The sequence below is a fragment of the Sorex araneus genome, chromosome 4 (assembly GCF_027595985.1).
Source record: "Sorex araneus isolate mSorAra2 chromosome 4, mSorAra2.pri, whole genome shotgun sequence".
NCBI classification, from domain to species: Eukaryota; Metazoa; Chordata; class Mammalia; order Eulipotyphla; family Soricidae; genus Sorex; species Sorex araneus.
The window spans coordinates 31187661-31210534 of NC_073305.1; the positions used below are offsets into that span (position 1 = coordinate 31187661).

General features: G+C 43.7%; 1 protein-coding gene across 2 annotated transcripts in view; it reads right to left on the reverse strand.

Moving 5' to 3' along the window:
* Positions 1–22874, reverse strand: part of OSBPL10 (oxysterol binding protein like 10) — a 299778-nt gene that overhangs the window by 77666 nt on the left and 199238 nt on the right. The window lies entirely within an intron of this gene.

A 22874-nucleotide genomic window follows, 5' to 3' on the forward strand; every position in this document is an offset into this window, starting at 1 on the left:
CAGATCTTGTGGGTCAGTAAGCTACTGAATGCAGTAAGGAAAGTCCTCTGGTCATCTCTAAGGCCTCTGTTAAGGAAGGTTATCTGAGACCAGACACACAAGACTCATAGCAAAATTAATCTCTTGATCTCTTGGTTCCCCTTCGACTCCATTCCTAACTGCCTGGTGCCCTCCTGGAGGTTTGAGTCACAGAAGTAAAATACGGGGGTGGAGGGCTGGAGTAACAGTACAGCAGGTAGGGTGTTTGTCTTGCATGTGGTTGAGCCAGGCTCAATCCCCGGCATCCTATATGGTCCCCCAGGCACCGCCAGGAGTAATTCCTGAGTACAGAGCCAGGAGTAACCCCTGAGCATTGCCAGGTGTGACTAAAAAAAAATCTGGGGCTAGGATCTGTGCAAATGAAACTGAACCCCAGTGGCTGAACTCACCTCACATCACCCCACCTCACAATGCTACGTAGGATGTAACTTTCATACCCATGTTAAACAGCAGGAGGGAGTGGAGAGCCAGCAATTCCAAAGTCAGGTCTATTCTAAGACTGAAGAAATGTCAAACTGACACTGGATTTGTGACGGGGTTTTTATTATTACAAGGCTACAAGGTATACTGAGGTCTAACTACATCTTGGAATTGCTCCAAGGAGAAAGGGACTTGAGAAGTAGAAAGGTATTTCTTGTGACTTTCATCTCCATCTTGTTTGACAATCTATTAAGAAGCAACGGGTGTTGAGTGCACACCCATTTTGGAACAGACCGTGTGTGGGGAGTTTGGGTTCTTTCTTTGGCATCCACCATCCTTTAATGAACCCCAGTATTACCAGTGCTTACACACATTGTTCTTCACCAAATTAGGCATCATTATGTCTATTCTGTGGACAAGATATCTCAGAGTGGGGAAGTGGGGAAGTTTTCTTTCCTAGCAAAGAAAACAGGCGTCCTGGGAAACAGCAGCATTCAAGCTTCCTCACTCCCCATATAGTCATATGCTTGAGAACCAACCAACTGCTCTCAAGACCCAGGCCTTGAATACCAAGCTCATCACGTAAACACTGTCTTCTTTCTCTGCTCCTATCTGGAAACAAATACCTGCTATCTTCGACCAGTGTAGTAGTCATCTGCTTCAAAAACAAAGCAGCATCTTCTCTGACTGCGGTATAAGAGATCCTGAGTATGCCACGAGTCTACTGAAATGACCGGACTCAAATGACATCGCATAGCTGCAGATTCAGTAAGGGACACCATTTGCATGATCGGTTCCAATTTGTCAAGAAATACCACCAACTGGGTCCAGTTTCACTTAAGCAAGGAAAAATGTTTAAGTATATTTGACAGTCAGCCATATGCAGAACTGCTATGGCTTGAGCCATGCCCCAGCCTCGAAGCATGCCATTTTCCATAGAATACTACATCCTTTCTTTTTAGAGGGGTCACTCCCAGGGTACTAGAGGCAAGGTAGAAGGATGTATGCATATGACAGGGAAGATGGGACAGGGGAGGGGGAACCAGGGCCACATCCACCTATATCAGAGAGAAGAAAACGTTGAGCTATTTGTTGTAATTTTCCCTAAATCCCTGCAATAAAATCTTGTCTTATAAAAGTGGTGTGTTAAAAGGGAAGAATAGGGGCCAAATCAAAAGCAGAGTGGGTAGGGCATTTGCCTTGCACGTGGCTGACCCGGGTTCGATCCCCAGCATCCCATATGGTTCCCTGAGCACTGCCAGAGATAATTCCTGAATACAGAGTCAGGAGTAACCCCTGAGCATCGCCAAGTGTGACACAAAAAGCAAAAAAGTAAAATAAAAAATAATTTTAAGGAGGGAAGAACAAAGTATATGATGAAAGGTCTCATAGACCATGTTCTTGATGCTACAACACTGAAAAGAGGAGGTGAGTAAAATCAAGTCATTAACTGCATGGGATAGACTCGTTTTTAATCAATGAGAAGAATGAACTGTATTATGATTATATATTATAGAATAAATGCTATTTTACACACATAAACTATGATGCAAATCTCAGGCAACAAAAGCCAAAAGTGACTCACAAAATCTACTCAATCACCACAGAGGACATGCCCAGAGAGGAAATCTGCATATCTGCTCTCTGAAAAGTAATTTATTAAGAGCTGGTGCAGGAACAGAACAGAGGCTAAATGGGCCCTGGGAGGTGGCAATGGGTTGGGTCTCAGTGACCAGAGGGCCACTGGCCCTGAGTTGGGGGATCAAATGCCTCACAGATCAGGGCTTTGACCTGTGGGACAAAGAAATTCCTGGCGTAAGATGCCAGTGGATGGATCTCCACATGCTTCAGGGTGAAAGGAACATTAAAACTAAGATAAGTTGGAGCAATAGTACAGTGGGTGGGGAGTTAGCTTTGCATGAGGTCAACCTGGGTTCGATCCTTGGCACTACATATGGTTGCCAGAGCCCACTAGGAGTGACTCCTGAGTGCAGAGCCAAGAATAAGCCCTGAGCACCACTAAGTGTGGTCCTCCCCACCCCCCCACACACAAAAAAAACTAAGATGAGCTTAGCACAGTGTGTGTCACTCAACAGCCCCCTCCCCCACAAATATTCATCTGCCCTCCCTTTTCCATGTGAGGTGAAACAGAACTCTCCTCTTTACTCACACCCTCCATGCGTGCCAGTCTTCAGACCGCATTAGCTTCACCTGGCATGGCAAGAAAAGGAGCAAAACACCAGTTTCCCAGCTCTGAGCTTTTCTTGCTTGAGCATTTCTGACATGCAGGTCCAAGAGACAAAGTCTTCAGCAGACTTGAAAGAACTAAATTCTGCTCATTCTCTTTCTCATCTTACTTTCTGCTTCCCTTCACCTCAGTGATGCTGTTGGCAGTGACCAATGGCAGGCACACAAGGCTGTAGGGCACTGCAGATCACACAGGGGAACAGGAGAGAAGCAACCACACTGGGTGCTGCAGAGACCCCACTGGAGTGGGTGGGGGTAGGGCTGAACTCGCAACCTCCTGCTGCTTCCCCAGGGTTCCCTTCCAGCTAACTTTTCAGGAGAGAATTAAGACCTCCCAGCAGATGTTCAGAAGGCCTACGGGTTTCATCCATGATTCTCCATCAACCAGGACTGTGATGCAGGAGCCTCCAGCACTGCATCTGGAAATGCTCAGGGGACCACACAGTACTGAGGATCAAAGCCAAGACAGGCATCCCAACCACCATACTGTCTACTGGCCCCACTCTACCTAACTTTCTACGTGAGGCCACATACAAAATGATGAAAGTGCCACTAAAAAGCTATAGCCAGTAACAATTTCAACAACCAATTCTTTTGTTTTATTTAGGGAGCCACACCAGTGGTGTTCAGTGGATATTGCTGCTCTGTCTCAGTGCTTGGGTGGGGGGCTCAAACCATGGCCTTCCGGCACCGTAAAAATCATCTCCACAGCTCTGACAATCAATTCAGAATGTGACACCCTCTCCACTTCAAGGATCCCACAGGCTTACTGACAGTAAATTACAACCCTCAACAGGAAGATTCATCACTGCTACCAGCCTTCAAAAAAGTAGACCTCTTTTCTGAAGCTCATCAGCATTACTTTCTTGTAGTGCATAAAGAACAAAAAAAACCAAGACATCCTATCTTATGGCTAATGAGATAGGACAGGGATTAAGGCTCTTGTCCTACACATACTTAGCCCCAGTGCTCTCTGGCAGTTGGCTACCATGACCAGAGGCATCACCATCCTGTAACAAAGGCAGCAAGCTACCGAGAGTATCTCGCCCACACGGCAGAGCCGTGACATATTTGATACACCAAAAACAGTAACAACAAGTCTCACAATGGAGACATCACTGGTGCCCACTCGAGCAAACTGATGAGCAATGGGATGACAGTGACAGTGATACTGTGATGTTTGCAAAATCAAATAAGGTTGGCACACTGCTCATGTGTCCCACCATCCCACATACCTGAAATTTCTTCTCCCCTTTCTTTAGCACAAAAGGAATATTTAACACAGAGGATTATTTATAGGTTAAGTTTGAAATTCTTTTCTTAAAATAAAATCTCAGGTTGGTGAAGAGATAATACTATGGACAGGGTACTGGCCTTACACACAGCTGACCCTGCTTCTATACCCAGCAGCCCATATGGTTCCCCAATCCAGGATGAGTGATCCCTGAGTGTAGAGCCAGGAGTAAGCCCTGAGTACAGCCAAGTGGGGCCTCCAAACCAAAAGTAAATAAATACATCTTAGAAGATGAACTATTGGATTTCAGAGTATTTCACGTTAATTTTGAGGTATCTGATAAAAAATGCTGGTTCACAGTGGGGAAGAAAACTAGCAATTTGTGTTCCCTCCACTGTAGACAAATGGTCCCCCTTTTTTTTTAAATCTCTTTCTGAAATCTTTTTCTTCACCAATTTTAAAAACCAAAGACAAAGACCCAAACGCCACTGCATGAATTAACCACATGTCCCGTATAGCGGGGTGAAGGGTATAAGAGAAAGGCTGAGGGATAAGATGAAGTCCCTGCAGGTCTGGAGCACAGAGCACATGGTTGGCCCCTGCTGCCCTCACAGCTGAGTATTTTCTTCAAGGCAAAGGGTGTGAGGGCAGGTACACTAGTGGGTAAAGACAAACATGGAGAAAAAAAATAAGTCATGATAAAAATGTCATGAAGACAACAAGCAGTTGTTTTCTTTGTTTTGTTGTTATTGTTTGTTTGTTTGTTTGTTTGTTTGTTTTAACACACACTGATGGATTAGAGATTAGTGCTCTTTCAACCCTTCTACATTGACCATGTCTGTGGAGTGGAGGTTGAAGACCACGGTAAGATCACTGTCATCCCGTTGCTCATCGATTTGCTCGAGCGGGTACCAGTAACGTCTCTAGTTGAGAGACTTATTGTTACTGTTTTTAGCATATCCAATACGCACGGGTAGCTTGCTAGACTCTGCCGAGCGGGCTCGATACTCTCAGTAGCTTGCCAGGCTATTTGAGAGGGGCAGAGGAACCGAACACGGGTCGGCCGCGTGAAAGGCAAACGTCCAACCGCTCTGCTATGGCTCCAGCCCATGTTAAGATACTAGTTACTAAAATGATCTACCCATTCCCAACTAAATCTCCCAAGACAAGCATGCAAGCAACTAAAATTCATGGAAACACAAATCCCTGCGCTAAAATCTCCAGGGTACCCTCAGGAAGTGGGTGGGCCAAATTCCCGCCCCATTGAAAGCCCCCACAGCTGCACCCACACCTCACCACTGCAGTCACACCAAAAGCAACTCCACCACTTCACAAACATTCTCAGAAGACACACCAAACTGTGAATAACTTAAGAACCCAGTGCCAAGGCTGAGATCTCTGGTGTTTTTTGGAGTGGGGGTGAGTAGCCTTCCCCAAACCTCCCATACTTCCAGAAGACCTGACAGCCACATTTACTTCCCATAGACACTGCCACATTAATTCACTGACCCAGACACTGCCACATTAATTCACTGACCCAGACCATAGATACTGACTGAACTGTGCGGCCACACATGCAGCTGTTCAATACCTCCTGATTCCTGGATACTGAAATTCCAATTGGAGCATAGCAAATTAAATGGGGAAAGTAACATAGAAGCCAACTAAACTCAACAAACAAAGTCAATAACACAGAAGGTTCAACTAGCAACAAACTGCTTAATAACATCTTAGACAAGGACTTAACAACCTCACAATCATACATACCAGGTTTCACATAAGTTGATTTTTATACTTACTGATTTTAATATTGGAACTGATATCTAATCAATTTTAATTCTAGAATTGTATCAATAGTTGTCGGTTTTTTCTACATTAAAATAAATTTTAAAATATATAATACTGCGCGCGCACACACACACACACACACACACACACACACACAACCTATTCCTCAAAATTCATTTGGACAAATCATAAAGTCGATTCAAGTGACACTCCTGAACAACCAGTACCTTATTCTACCACCAGAAAGATTCAAGAGAGGCTCCCTGCTTTGACACCTTACGAAGACAGTAACAGCTGAAACATATAAAAGCTGAAGATTTTCATGGGACTGTACATTTACTGCTGATGAACTTGATTCCAGAGTTTGACCAGGAAAAGAAGACAGAAAGCTCTAAAAAGTTGTCATGTTGTGAGAACCATTTAAGCAAGATGAAAGGGAATCCAGAGAGCATGTCTCCTTCCCTCCAATCAGTGTGTGGGTGGTGGTGAGGTCACCCACGTAGGGCAGGGACCAGAGAGTCCCTGGCGATGAAGGAACACTGAAGTCCAGAGGGAGGGATGGAAGGACTTCCGCTGGGACAACCGGGCGGATCAAGAAAGTTCTCGAAGCAGTCCTAGTCCTCTCCTAAAAGATGTCAAGGACACAGGAAACCAGGGGAAACTGGGGTATGAGAATGAGTTTCTACCTGGACCTTGTCCAACTGCTTTTCCCCTAGAACCTAAAAGCTAAGAGGAAGAGCAGTTTTCACTTACACCAAACCTGTCGTGGCCCTGGTTCTGCTTTGAACCAGCATTTAAGCTTAAGGAAAAAAATGGAGAGGTTGGGCAGATGGATCAACAGGCATGCGATGTACGCTCTGCATGCAGGAGATGGGGACTCAATCCCTGGTCCCCTGAGTACCTTAGTGGGAACAGCCCTCAAGTACTTCTGGAGGCAGTCCATAAAAACAAACACAAAGCAAAAATAGAGCAGGGGATGGGCTGGGAGAGGAAGAGAAGGAAAGGAAAGGGAGGGAAGCAATTAGCCACATTCCTTCTCTTCTCTTCCTTCACCTTCACTATCAAAGGCACATCAGTAGCAGCTGTTTCCAGAAACAATGGAAGCAGGGCCCAGGAGACTGGGAAGCTCTACTGTTCTCAGAGCACTTTACTAGGAATCATGTTTGCCTACAGATGCACACCCCAGGTGCAGGCTAGAGGCATATTGTACCAAGGGAAAGATCCAACTGGTGTGTGCAGGCAGGCATGTGGATTACCATCTCGTGTCATTCCACCTCACTAGGGAGCTAGTCACAGAGCAGGCCTGGTTATTGTGATTCCCATTTTACACCACTCTGGGACCCAAATGGAAATCTACAGACATGCAGATGTCAACTGGATCTAAGCTGCTTTGTCCCTTCTGCCTCAACTCCAGAAGACACGCCAAACTCTGCAGCCCTGTGGTCAATCTAGAATCCCTAGAGTGTGCGAGTGCATACACACACACATACACACACACGTGCTTGCACACAAACAAGGACATACAAATATGCATGTGCATGTACAAATGAGAATGCACAAACAACACAATCTGAGGCCAACCTAGCATGGTCTCCCTACCTGAAAGGAAATAGATGCTCAAAAGAAAACTGGTCCAACCACTCTGTCTAACTCAGCTCAGCTTGTCACAAGCTCCCTGCTGTTGGATCACAAACTCTTCCTGGGTATGATCCCAAGAAAACAAAATATGATCCATAACCCCAGAGTGAATGATATAGAGGGTAAGGAATTGTTCTGCCCACGAGGTGAAAATTAAATGCTTGCTTCTCTAATCATAAACATATGTCATGTGAAAAACCCTAAGCTAAAATACTTGCTTTACCATGATTTCACTTGAGGAGTTTCTGGACAAACTATTTCTCAACAAAGGCTCCATGGATTTTTTTTGCATAAAAAATGCCAAGAGATTCATGAGTACGAAATGAAGCCATTGTCCTGAGACAATCTACCTTTGTGCATATTTCACATGGAACTTCACTCAGTCCAGTCAAAAAGCACTGCCACCTTTCTAGAAAATCTCCATTTGGTGATATGCTTTCATTCTGCAGGGGGAAGAAGGCAGCATCTAAAAACTCCTCAAGAAAATGAGCCAAAGGCTTGCAATGTGGCTCAAACGGAACAGCCTATGCCTTTCATTACAAGGCTCTGACTTTGATCCCTCATCTCCCCAGCACAAATTTGGCACCTCATTTCCCCACATCCCCCCAGTACTACCCTGGTGACCTATGAGCTACCAGCATCCCTGCAACTGGCATAAAGGTGAAAAACATGCCAACAGAACTATATATTCATTTCCAGTTGGTCTCGTATATTTATTTCACACTAGATATTTGTAGCATACCTTCTAAATGCCAACTACTCTCTTTCAAAATGTAATGATTGTTTCTAGTTCAAATATTTATCTAAAGTAGCAGTCAAGAGTATAACAACATAGCTCTCTCTTCCAGCTAAAATTAATTTCACTAGCACCAATTATTTTCAGGAAATAAATGCATCTCCAAAGGGCACTTGTAAGAGAGGGAAAAATTGGCCAAGAACTTCAAGCCTCTGGCGAGTCCATTACAGCATCTGAGACTTGGCAAATGAAACTCTGGAAGAGAAGAATGCATTTATCAGGAATCGGCTTCATTAAACCGAGAGGGAAAATTATGTTATGGGATAAGTCGCTGTAATTAATATTTATTTTATCCCCACTAGATAAAATAAATGACACTGCAGTCACCATTTTATAGAAGAGAAAAGACAATTTCGGCACACAAACTGCCTACAGTGTAATCCTCAAAGTGTTCAAATATGAGGTAGAATAATGATATAATATACTGTCCTTTGCAAAAGAGATATCCACCTTCGCAGATGCCTGCTTCTGAAATTGCTTTCTAACATGGAAATGACTTGGCAGGGAGCCACCCCGACACTTGTCATATCTCTGGCATATGCCCTTTAACACTTTAACAAAGAAAGTATGGGGCCAGAGAAGAGAGAGAGAGAGAGAGAGAGAGAGAGAGAGAGAGAGAGAGAGAGAGAGAGAGAGACGGAGAGAGAGTCAGAGAGAGAGAGAGAGTACAACAGGTAGGGTGCTGTACTCGGCACCCCGTGTAATCCCTGAGTTCTGTCAGGAATAATTCCTAAGCACGGAGTCAGGAATAGGCCCCAAGCACAGCTGGAAATGGCTCCCAAACAAAATATTGTTGAAAAATATTAGTGAATGAGCATATGAAGAAGGCGTCTCTTCAAGAGCTTGAGAGCTAGCCACTCTCTTCCTGCTTCCAGCCTGTAAGAACAAAGGTAATCTAAATGCCGTTAAGAAAGGGAGCCACATGAAAGAGAAAAATTAAAAATCATTATTTTTTCCCAAGCAACAGCCAGTGAATGTTTAAAATCAACACATAAAGAAGAAGGCACAAAGTCCTGGGGATGAACAGGAAGGTTAATTTTTGACTTGTCATTTTCAGCTGGGTAATCTCAGCAGAGAGAGTTCAAAGTTTCATTATTTTCTGGAATGTCTCTCAGGGTCGAGCAGGTCCTGGTCACTGAGGGAGTTTAGCAGCAGAGAACGGAAAAGCACCTATGCACGAAGCAGATCTATTGCATGGACCCAGGAAAGAGGAGGTCTGCTAGATCTACTAGAATACTAGAACGATTATCATAAGAATATTGTACTCGCATTATAAAATACTGACTATTATTATACCAGAACTATTATTAGAAGGATCTATTAGAACTCCTATTCTCTCCCTCCTTCAGAGGTGACATGATCTCTTGACTGGGATTTTCTGCTCTTTTCCTCAACTGAACTTACTCCAGCTGCTCAAATGCAAACAGGGCACTGGAGTCAAAGCTGCCCAATCTTATATAGCAGATTTGAGAGAAAGTAACACTGGATGGTGCTGGTCAGGTACTGACCTGGACCCTGTCCATTGATAATAGGGCTGTGGAGAGCTGAGGTCATATGATACAGCCTCGGTGGATCCACGACCCACCCCAACAGTACAAGGGATCTCTCATCTACTTCTGTTTGATGTGTAATCCAACACAGACTTCTGACATACATGCATACACCACTTACAATTATTTTAAAAACTCACCTCATGAGAAAATGTCATATGTCAACTGGAATAAACTGTCAACACTTCTGTCTGAAGTGATTAACCAAATCATGAGCTATTTCTCCTACATGTAATGCCGGTCTTATGTGAAGGCCAGTATGTCACAATTTCCTGTCAGAGGATTCTGGAAGTTAACTAACTTTTCACAAAGACTTCTAATCAACACGGAGTGCCAACAAAACCCCAATCACCCATTCCTATTTTCTCTCATTTGTAACATCAGCACATAATTCAAACTCACCGGAGTCTGCCAAGTTAAAAGAAGTTTATAAGACAAGAACTCAATTCCGTCCTCTCTCAGGTGATTAGTCTCCTGATGATTTTTAAAGCCCAGAGAACAGTCTAATTAGCCGTGCTACCTCAATATTTTCTCCTATCAAGTTCATTGGTTCAAAACTTCCATTAACTCTGCGGAAATTAAAATAATTGCCAAGGAGCTCTGACTACAGCATTAGCCAATTCTCCCTCCAGAATCCTCTGAGGTTTTCCTTACAGAAATGTGATTAAAACAGTCCCCTTCTTAATGAAAACAAATCCTTCTTTTCCCCTGACCATTATCCAATGTGAGAAAGAAAAGGAAAATGTCTGACCCTGGCATCAACTACTTAGAAAGAAGAAGCCAAGAAGGTAGAATCACAAGGAATTGTCCTAAGAAGTGACTCGCTGTGAATCCCGTCTCTGCCTTCTAGAAAGATACTCCCTGTGGATCTTTGGATCTCCTGTGCATCTCTTGGCTTTCTCTCACATTGTCTTGCCTTGAAAACTTTTCTTGGCAATTCAGTCAATGTCCTGATAGGGTTGTTTTGTTTTCATTACTGTCTGGGCTTTACTTCATATTTTTACTTAAAAAAATGATTGAGGTTCTGTAATTTACAATATTGTTAATGTTGGCTGCCCATTTATATAATTCCAACACCACTCTCCTCCCCAGTGTAGTCACCTCTCTCTCCCAAAACCCCCAATGGTCCTCCCTTTCAACACCTTCACCCCCCCCACTCATACACACAACACACACACACACACAAAAACAACACCTCAGTTCTATGGCTCAGTTCTGTTGTGTTGCCTTCGAGCCTTTGTTGCTATCTTGCTGTGTATCTCTAAGCCCCACATCTGAGGGAGACCTTTCTGTATCTCGCCCTTTCCTCCTGACTGACTTCACTCAGCATGTTCTGAACGCTCAGCTTAGAGAAGAGCTTCTCCAGGAAGCACTTCCCATAGTAGCCACCAGTCACCCCAGCCAGCATCTCTCCAATCTTTGCCTGGAAGATCTCTTGATCTGAAGCATTCTGAGTTCATGTTCCTTTGGCACCTGGCTACAACACAGTGGGGCTAATTAAGCTTCCAGAGAAGCCCTAAACACCTCTTTCAGCCTTGGGGCCTGTAGTCCTCCAATTTGCTCTTTGTCAATGAAAATACTCTCCTCCTGTTTGTGTCTGTTGCCTCATTGCAGCAAATACAAGCATTTACAGAAGAAAAACACATTGCTCCTTCAGTTGAGAACATACCCCAAAATTACTAGCTCCCTTCCGACTTCTCTGTGTGGTGTGAATTCACCTGCTCTAAAGTAACCTTTTAAAAAATGTGCAATATTAGCTACTCTTTCGGATCTTTTCCCATGTTTCCCAACTGCCAAATAAACATGCGCTGTAATTCTTTGCACAACTGTAATGTAAATACAGATTTCACTCCGGGGATAAATTGGCTTTATTTTTGTGTATGTTTAGGAGCAGTAAACGGCAATACACAGCATGAAAAAATGTTCATGGGCTCCACTCAGAGGCTTCTGGGGGCAGGAGATACCTTCCACCCCAAAGCATTGAAGCACTACAGCTCTAAAATGTGTGAGTCATCTCATTTTAAAAGAACTTAAAATTTTCTTCAAAATTATTGAAATATATGTATAGACATATATATGTCCACACGAACAGACAGTTTGTTTATTTGCTTGATTTTGTTGTGGGTGGGGGGGACACACCTAGCAGTGCTCAGGGGCTATTCCTAGGTCTGTGTTCAGGAGTGATCCCTAGTGGTGCTTGGGGGATCATATGCAGTGTCAAGGATTCTTATCAGGGCCAACAGGGTGCGAGTCAAGTGCCTTAAGCCCAGTACTATTCCTCTAACCTAATACAGTATATTTTACTAAAGCTATATTTAAGAAAAAAATTTATTGGCTTTTGCATTGGGTAGAAATTTCCTTAAGGCCACCATAATTCTAAAGAGTAAGAAGAAAATTAACCTAAAGAACAATGACCAGGGGCTGGAGCGATAGCAGAGAGGGTAGGGCATTTGCCTTGCACGCAGCCAACCCGGGTTGAATTCCCAGCATCCCATATGGTCCCCTGAGCACCACCAGGAGTAATTTCTGAGTGCAGAACCAGGAGTAACCCCTGAGGATTGCCGGGTGTGACTCAAAAAGAAAAAAAAAGAAAAAAGAACAATGACCCATTTTTACCCACCCCATGCTGCCCCCTGAAAACAAAGAAAGGGACTTAGGCCAGAAAATGCTCCCTGGTGAGGAAATAGCAGGAACAAGGTTCAAAATAGGTCAAGTGGTCTCCTGGGTGCCAAGATCCATAGCAAGTTAGAAAGGACAATGGACTATGTATCCTCAAGGGTTTTAAAAAGTGCACAGCAGAAACATAACATGCTCATAGGACAACCAAACAGCTGTGTAAATTATGTTGTTAAGCTACGAGGGCTGTTCAGACAAAGAGAACTCTGGATAGAGGAAGGCCAATGAAGACAGAGGAAATTTTCCTCCTAAGAGTTCTCAGTGGCTGGAGAGATAGTACAGTGGGTAGGACAGTTGTCTTGAATATGGCCAACCCAGGTTGGATCCCCAGCATCCTATAGGCTAGAGAACAGAGGAAGTATTCCTGGTGGGACCCTCTGAGTCCCACCATGAATAATTCCTGAGTGCGGAGTCAGGAGCAACCTCTGAGCACCACCAGGTATGACCCAACACCCCTCTCCCCTGCCACCAAAAGAAAGAGTCTTAGGGGGCTGGAGCGATAGCACAGCTGGTAGGGCATTTGCCTTACACACAGCCGACCAGGGTTTGATTCCCAGCATCCCAGATGGTCCCCTGAACACCGCCAGGAGTAATTCCTGAGTGCATGAGCCAGGAGTAACCCCTGTGCATTGCCGGGTGTAACAAGAAAGAAAGAGAGAAAGAGAGAAAGAGAGAAAGAAAGAAAGAAAGAAAGAAAGAAAGAAAGAAAGAAAGAAAGAAAGAAAGAAAGAAAGAAAGAAAGAAAGAAAGAAAGAAAGAAAGAAAGAAAGAAAGAAAGAAAGAAAGAGAAACAAAGAAAGAACGAAAGAAAGAAAGAAAGAAAGAAAGAAAGAAAGAAAGAAAGAAAGAAAGAAAGAAAGAAAGAAAGAAAGAAAGAAAGAAAGAGAGAAAGAAAGGGAGAAAGAAAGAAAGAAAGAAAGAAAGAAAGAAAGAAAGAAAGAAAGAAAGAAAGAAAGAAAGAAAGAAAGAAAGAAAGGAAGGAAGGAAGGAAGGAAGGAAGGAAGGAAGGAAGGAAGGAAGGAAGGAAGGGAGAAAGAGAGAGAAAGAAAGAAAGAAAGAAAGAAAGAAAGAAAGAAAGAAAGAAAGAAAGAAAGAAAGAAAGAAAGAAAGAAAGAAAGAAAGAAAGAAAGAAAGAAAGAAAGAGTCCTTAGATTCTCAAAGAAATTGTGGCCAATAATCAATCAATAAATAGGTCAGTTAAAAGCTGTAAGGCTCGGTACAGATGAGGAAGATGAAGAGAGAATACAAAGAATCCTTCCAGGGGAGATACCATTCACCTCATTCCTGTCATGCCAAGCTCCCCATTTATGTCCCAAGGGGCTACCAGTCAGATTTAAACAGGGGGAAAAAAACATATTTACACTTCCTTTCCTTTGGACAAAAAAGTTGGGACATATAACAACTTCATCAGACTTTAACAGCCCATTTAAAATCTCATCTACAATTTCCAAGACTTCTTTAATGGCATTATTTCTTGCTATAATTCTCAACCATTTATTATTTGTGACCTGTTCCCAGTAAACAATTCAGTCCCTTTTGCAAAGCCAGTCAGAGAAGTAGGAGTTTGTCATCTGATACTGGCATATTACAAACTATAGAAAAATAAATGGCTCATCTCATCAACGACCACGATCCAGACAGTCAGAAATAAAGCTCCTGGAACAGGGCAACACAGAACATCCAGATGCCCTGCCAGGCTGTCCTCACTAGGGCAACTTGGAGGGGGATGGGTTGAGTTTCCCTCCCCACCCCAACAGAGCCCTGGAAGCCAAAAAAACCTCCAGAACCCAATCGCCACCATGATCACAGCCACTCCACAGGCCCAGTCGAGCCTCACCCATGGGTAAATTTGCAGGAAAACCCAGGTATGCGAGACCCATAACTGAAATCTCCAAGCTCACTCAGGGCAGGAATGGGCCTCCTCCCCGCACCTCCCAAATTTACCATCAGTTTGGCAGTCATACCCACAAAATGCCCCTGCTGTGATATAACCTCATCAAGGGCCATGATCCAGAGTCTCAGAAATAAAGCGCCTGGGAAAACAGTGACAAAGGCCTCACCTGTGAGTGAATCTGTTATACAATTTTCAGAATTCCTAACATTTAGAATTAGCAACCTCTCATACTCTACACCAGTGAGGTACCAAGAATAGCACACAACATTTGATGAGGTTTAAAAAATGTGTTTGTAATCTCTCATACAAGGGCTTAATGGCTTCAGGATGAAATACAACAATATTCACACACTTTCCTCTAAGGACACTTTATTGGACTATTTTTAATGGCTTATTCATAATAAGCAATACAAAATTAATTATTTTGGTTCTGCTTTGGAGGGCACAGTTTGGGATTTGGGGTGGAAACATTCAAAATACGGTGGTGGAAGGTATAATGGTGGTGGGATTGGTGTTTGAATATTAAATGTAATAAATTATTGTGAACAACTTTATAAAAATAAAATTAAATTTTAAAAAAATAAAAGAAAAATAAATGGCTTCAGTCGCCAATCTGAGAGGCTCTGTATCCCCATGAAAAATTTAAAATGGTGAAGAGCAAAAATGGCACTTCAGTGGTGAACTTAATGTAGTTTTTATAGATGTTGAATTTTTAACAGTGCTTACCTAAAACTGAACATGCATCGTTATTTTGGTAATAGATACTGTATGAATTAAAAATGTTCAACAGGTACAATGTTCCTACTTAGTGAATCTGCTTACAGGTCAGGGGAGCACCTTCCTTAAGCCCCCAACTCCTCACCCCTCGATGGGAAGGACACAGCAGGGTTTAGGGTGGCATTTGTAGGCTGAGGACTGCACCAAAGTGAAAACATAAGCATGATGCCTAATCATACTGGGCCCTCACTTGGTAAGAAGAAGTTCCTCATAGTTCTTAGCACACAGGCACCGTATGAGCAATGAATTAGTCAGTACATGTGAACTACCAAGGTCCCCGATATACAGCAAGCCTCATGCAGGTGGTCAAGGTGCTATCACCAGCATGGGTATAAGATCACAGTTTACTCTGCAGATGAAATGACACTGTACTGGGGAGTTCTTCTGACAGTGGGAGGGGAAACCTCTCAAAACATGTGAACAACAATGAAGATGAACCCCAGTGGAGAAATAAACAGAGGTAAGAAATTTCTATGCTGCATTGACATAAAGCCTGTTTATGAAGCGATATTGTCCAGTGTAAAATGTATTAGCTTGGACCAAACGAGTGGTACGGTGGTAGGGCACTTACCCTGCACATGGCTGATCTAGGTTCAGTGGCAGTGTCCCTCAAGCCGCAACAGGAGTGACCCCTGAGCACAGAGCCAAGTGTAAACCCTGAGCATCATCAGGTGACTCAAAATGCAATCAAACAAACAAAAAGCCACTCCAAACATACTTTTATCTTACAAAATCATTTACTTCTTCTATCACAAAAAAGAAAGTAGCTCTATCCATTCTTTGTTGTTGTTTTTTTTATTAAGCCATACCCAGTGGTGATGGGGGATCATGGGATGCTGGGGATGGAACCGAGGCCTCCTGTAAGTAAAATCTGTTCTCCAGCCCATTGAGCTATCTTTCCAGTTCCCTTTTATCCATTTCACATTTAATTTATTTATCCTGGGGGTGGGGTTTCCAAGTGGTGTTTAGGAGGCCTACGGGAACCCCAAATGAGCAAAGACCGAACCATCATTCCCAGCGCAAATGCATGTGTGTGTTCCTGAGAGTGCAAGGACGCACCTGTGTAGCTCACATCAGTTGTAGCCTCGCTGTTGTAAACACTCATCCTCGCCGTCCATTTTATTTTACTAAAGAGGAAACGCAGAGGCTGGGAGATACCATCGCTGTGCCTGACTGGGATGGATCCCCAGCATGACGTGCTTCCCCAGAGCATCACAGGGTCCCGCCCCGGAGGCCCCGAGGCAGTGGCCCAGGCCTCCCCAGTGCTGCTTCCCTCAGGCCTCCTCATGGAACAGCCCCTTTGGATGGCCGAGAATCCCCGAGGGGGTCCTTGGGGCCTCCTGAACACCTTTAGGGAGAATACTACCCCCTAAAAGTAAAATGCAGTCTCACCTCCCCCCAAAATAAAATGCAACCTACCTCCCCTCTGAAAAGAAAAATACAGTCCTCCCACCCCCACCCCAATAAGATGCAACCCCGAAGTGCTGAGTCACTTGCCTGGGCCTCCAAGAAGTCAGAGTTGGAATTCCAACCCCATCCACAGGCCCCTGATGCTCGCTCTTTCTTTCTTTCTTTCTTTCTTTCTTTCTTTCTTTCTTTCTTTCTTTCTTTCTTTCTTTCTTTCTTCCTTCCTTCCTTCCTTCCTTCCTTCCTTCCTTCCTTCCTTCCTTCCTTCCTTCTTTCTTTCTTTCTTTCTTTCTTTCTTTCTTTCTTTCTTTCTTTCTTTCTTTCTTTCTTTTTTGCTTTTTGGGTCACGAGCGGAGATGCACAGGGGTTAACTCCTGGCTCTGCACTCAGGAATAACTCCGGGAGGTGCTCAGGGGACCGTGTGGGATGCTGGGAATCGAACCCGGGTCAGCCGTGTGCAAGACAAACGCCCTACCCGCTGTGCTCTCCCTCCAGTCCCTGATGCAGGGTTTCTTGCATTGTCCTGCACTGCGCTCCCTTTCTCCATCCTTGTTTCCCACTCCCCATGGCAACAGGAGCAAGCCCAGAACCTGCCTCATCTGATGGGCACAGGGACATGATCCCCAGCATGACACAGGGTGTGGCCCCGGAAACCCTAGGTCTCCCTGGCGCTGCTTCCACTGAGCCTCATCCCCAGCCCTCGAAAGCACATTTTTATGCTTTGCACGCTTCTGCGAATGACTGCAAATGCACTGCCTGTATCAATTTTGGAGTTAGAAATAAATTGTAGCAAGTTGGATCATTTGCCAATCTGAATCCGAGGATAATGAGAGCAGACTGTATTTTTAAAACCTTTTCCCCATCTCAGGACCCTCAGAACCTGTCTCACCTATAAATAACTTTGTCACACTGTGTTACCTTTTGAAATATGTGAGCCCGTCAGCTTCAGCTGAGGAGGATTTAATTTTTTCCTGGCTATGGCTAATATGATCAAAATGTCTTAGTCTTTCAGGTCCAGACAATGCAGCTATTATATACCTTTATTTATTTTTAATTCCATGATCACAAATCCACAGATTTGGCAGTTTTCCCATCTTTCCCATCTTTCCCATAGTTTCGCCCCTCATAGATGTTACTTTAGCACATTCTAGAGCAGACTTTTGTGCAGATGAGAAAAGGGTTCTTTTTGTTTGGGATATACCCTATTTTAGCTTCATTAACATTAAAAGTACAGCCAAGAGCACTCACACCTGAACAAAGCACACCTAACACACCCATTTCTCCACTAAACAGGCATCATAATCTTGCTTCATGCACCCAGAAACATTGGCTAAGGTTTCTGCATGTGGAGGTCATTTAAAACAGTGACACCTGGGCTGGAGAGATAGCACAGCAGGTAAGGCTCTTGATTAGCACACAGCCAACCCTGGTTTGATCTCTAGCACTGCTTGATCCCCCAAGCACCACCAGGAGTGGTCCCTGAGCATCACTGGGTATGTCCCAAAAAATAAAAATAAAAAATAAAACAGTGACATCAACCAAAATCACAAAGTAAGTTAAAATGCAACAAAAATCATTTTACTAAAGAGACTGCAGAAAGGTGACTGGCTTGCTCCAGGAGAGCCGAAACAGAAGTTGTCACTTTGTGAACCTGGCAGCGTGCACATGAGGGGTGGCATCATTTTTTGCAGTTCTCTCTGACTCTCTGTGAGTAACCAAGAAGCATCACACACCTTCAGGGCTGGGTCAGAGGGAAGTTTGAGCAAGCAGGGAAATCTGCAGCTACAGAATCCAAGGCTTGCATATATTGTACTTTTTAATTATTAAAATGTTGTTTTGGAACCTAATACTATCCAACAAATACAAATAAACTCAAGTCTCAAAAGGAAAATGTATTCTCCTGTATGTACATGTACAGAATGTAAGCGTGTGTGTGTGTGTGTGTGTGTGTGTGTGTGTGTGTGTGTGGTGTGTGTGTGTGTGTGGTGGCAGGTGGGAGGGGAAGGGGAGGAGGGAGGAGGAGGTCATCAAAACTATTCCATTCTGTCTCTGTCTCTCTTTGAGAAATTACAGGCTTCTGATTCCGGAGACAAAACACTCTTATTCAATACAGCTCCACTTCAAAACAGGCAGAGTAATGTGACTCCATCTCTTTTGAATTGCGTGATAAATAGTCATTTGGCACAATCGTCCCAGTACAGTTATTCAAGTTCAGAAAAATAAACTCAAAAGACATAGCATAAGAGCTCTAAAGTATTGATTGGAATATAGAATGCAGCTGCTCAAATTCCATTTTTTTATGGTCAATCATTCTCTGCACAGCCTTTCTACAACTAATTTTTACTGAATTTCACAGTTCAAACTATCATTTTAGTGGCTAAATGATGTTCACCCATGGATTCCGTGCAGTTACCCAGGAGGGAGGTCGTTTTCTTCACAGTTCACAGGGTACTATTTTCTTACAGCTACTAAAGTTTGTGGGAAGAAGAATGGGAACCCTCTCTTAATCCTTGGCTGGTTTAATCAGGGTCTTCTTCAAGGCACGGGCTCCTGCCATGAGTGAACCAATGCAAACAGACTTTGAATAAACAATGTGCAGAAAAGTGACCAGTCCAATAGCCAACACAGGCAGAGTAGAGAGCAAGAAACAGGCAAAATGGGGACCTTGTTTCCTCATTCTTTCTCCTGTCACATGAAAAGTCTGTGCTCACAGCAGTCTCACTGTCTTAACTTGAAAGGGGATAATCAAGTTGTTGACACACATCCAGGAGCCTTTGAGAGCCTTGCCTGCCTTTTGGCACATAAACACCCCAGGCCAGTGATGCATTTACCCTGCTGCAGACTGACTCAGCCACCTCAGTGCTGCCAGATTTGAAATCAAGGAGATGATATGACTTTTCACAAGGATGTCTTCAGGCTGCTGGACTGACAGCAGAGCAGTGAGAGAAAGTTGGAAGCAAAGAAGACCAGTTACCAGCACCCACTGTAGGCTTCCACGCCAGAGCTGGGAAAGAAGATGTGATGGGGGGTGGGGAGTGGGGGTGGAGATCTAATTTGTTTGAGAGAGGGGTTGGGCCATACCTGGCAGTGCTCAGGACTAATTCCTGGCTCTGTGCTCAGGGGACTATATGCAGTGCCGGGGGTTGAACTGGGGTGTGTTGCATGCAAGGTGAGAGCATTAACTCTTTACTATCTCTCTGACCCCTAGAGTATATTCTTAAAGAAGACACTGAAGGCTTCTGCTAATTCTGATCAACTTGTTTTGTGAAACTGAGATCCATTAAGACTGCAGGTTTCAAGAAAATCTGAATATTCGCCCAATATATTTAACTTTTTATTTTTGAAGTTGGGGGACCTTGTGGTACTAGGAGGCGTCCCCAACCTGGTACTTGGAGGTTGCTCCTGGTGGTGTGGGAGGACCATGTAGAGCCAAGCCTCCTAGATGGCAAAACATGTGCTCCATCCCTTTGAGTAATTCCTTCTCTGATCAATAGTTTTACTGGAGGAAGCTATCTTATGGCAGGGCACACACCTAGTGCATGGGATTTTGCCGTGAGAGTCAACTCATCATGTAAGATTCTCCTCCTCTTCCCTGGGGTCCCAGGTCCCTGGCCCTTTCATTAGCTCAAGGAGAAAATCCCTGGGGTCCCAGTTCCTATAGAACTTAGCAGAGTGTGTACACTCTCTACACAAGTAATTGATCTTCGACTAACCTGTGTGATGCTCATTTGTAGGTTCAACTAGCCCAAAAAGAACCTACAATATCAAGAGGCGCTTCCCTAAATGTTCCAACAATTCGATGGCAGCTTCTTAGGATTCTGTTGTGAAATAAAGAGAGTAAACTGACAAAAAGCTCTCAAGATTTGGAAATCTAAGCAACTAGGAAGACATTTATTAACATGGGAAGAAAGGAGGAATGAGTTTTCATCGTGTGTGGTGTGGAAGGAGTGGTTCAGGAAAGGGGATTTTAAAAGTTTGAAAATGGTTCTAATGCAAGAATGTGATGGTTACTTTGAAATACACCTTCTGGGAGGGTTATAATCAGAAGGTGTAAAATTATAAGGGTGGGTGAGGATGTGGAGAAATTAGAACTCTCACTTCTAACCTTCAACATTGAAGAAGTAAAATGGTATCACAGTGGAAAATGGTTCAGCATTTCCTTAAAAGCTTAACAGAACTACCAGGACCCAGAATATCCACTCCGAAGTATAAAGCCCAAGTAACAGAAAACGATTCCTCACATACACAAATTTGCATATTTATGGCCATAATAATCACAATAGCATTAAGATAGAACAACTCAAATGTCTCCCAACAGATAAATGGCTATGCCAAATTTTATGGGCTATCCAACCATTGAAGCATTATTCAGACATAAAAAGGAATAAAAAACAGGAAAGTGTTACAGCACAATAAACCACCAACCATTGTGTTAAATGATGGAGACCACACAAAAGGTCACAGTGAATTCATTTATGTGAAATAATCAGGAGTAATCCCTGAGCACTGACTTGTGGTACAAAAACAAAAAAATAAAATAAAATAGAACAAAAGATTTTGACAGGAAATTACTTGATATGAAATTAATTCTTGTTTGGGGTCACACCCAGCTATACTCAGAGCTAACTCTTGGCTCTGTACTCGGGATAACTTCTGGCTGTCCTCAGGGGACCATAATGTGATGCTGGAGATCAAATCCGGGTCTGACATATGCAAAGCAAGTGTTCTACCCAAAGTACACTTTCCAAGCTAAATTAATCTTTTCAAAGCACCCAATTCAGTGACATTTTGTGTATTTGTAATGTAACATTGCCAACACCACTGTCCAGCTCCCAGAATGTCCCATGCCTCCAAGACACAGTCTCATACCTATTAAGAAGGGCAATCCACATGACCTCTGCTTAGTCTCTGACTCTGTGGGGACCATATGGGATGCCAAAGATAAAACCTGGGGTGGCCAAAAGCAAAGCAAACACCTTAACCGCTATACTATCACTCTGGCCACAGTAACTGGCAGTCTTCTGAAACCAGCCAGGCAGGAAACTAAACCAACTCATCCTCACTAAGATGAGGCAAGTGATTTAAACTGGATATGCTTGCTTCCTGGGATTGAATGGCACAGCTGTGAAGACAGCTCTCTGGGGGCTGGAGTGATAGCACAGTGGGTAGGGTGTTTGCCTTGCACGTGGCCGACCCGGGTTTGATTCCCAGCATCCCATATGGTTCCTCTGAGCACTGCCAGGAGTAATTTCTGAGTGCAGAGCCAGGAGTAACCATTGAGCATCGCTGGGTGTGACCCAAAAAGCAATAATCTATCTGTATTTATCTATCCATCTATCTACTATAACAATGCTGCAATAGGCATAGAAGAAAATGAAATTTACCTATAACCCAGAGAAAAATCACAGCAGTGGTGTATTCCTGGTGTTTTATACATGTCTTCAATGAAACACTGTCAGATACATTATCCTATCCTATAAGTGATGTGGGCAGAGGGCCCCGCCCCACACCTGCCCCTCAGCCCCAATTCAGTGGAACGCATCCAGAGTCTGAGTAAAAGATGCCACCAAGGGGTTACTCTTCAGATCTTGTCAGAGTTCACCCCAAGACAGCAGCCAGGGTTTGTCAAAAGAAAGTCTACATTCCCCTGACATCTTAACAAAACTGGGCAGCCTGCTGTGTGGACACTTCCATAGGCACTGGTCAGCAGGAAAAGGGCAAGGAAAGGGCTGAGAGGGCTCACAGCCGGGGGTGGAGTGGCAAGGGTCAATGGGAAGAAGGGACTCTGGAAAAGAAGAAACCCGGCAGGTGGGAGGTGGGTAATTGGTGGTCAGCAGGGCCAGGGCTGTGAGAATCACAGGACACTGAGGCTGTATCATGTTGTGGGAGGAATCAGATCAACAGGCCAGAATCGATGAGATCAGGACAGATAGAGAGGCTTACCAGAACTACTTAGCAGAAGAGAGAGAATTTGGCACTGTAATCTGAGTAGCAGGGCATGAATGTGGAGCTCTTAAATACACAGGCAGTTAAGTACTTTTTCCTATTATAGTTTAGGCAATGTGGCTACAATAGAATATCATATATAAAGTTGCTGCATTAGCACCAGTGAAATTCTCATGACCCTTCAACGCTCTCCTTATGTCACCTCTGGTTCAATCTTTTATTTTTTCTGTTATTCAATTTTTTTTGTTTATTGTTGCATTTATTTTTTTATTTTTTTTTTACAGTTACAGATTTATACATTTTTGTGCTCATGTTTCTCCCTTACAAAGTTTGATAACCCATCCCTTCACCAGTGCCCATTCTCCACCACCAGTAAACCCAACATCCCTCCCCCCCTCCCCAGTCCCGTCTCCCCCCACCCCACACTGCCACTATGGCAGGGTATTCCCTTTTGTTCTCTCT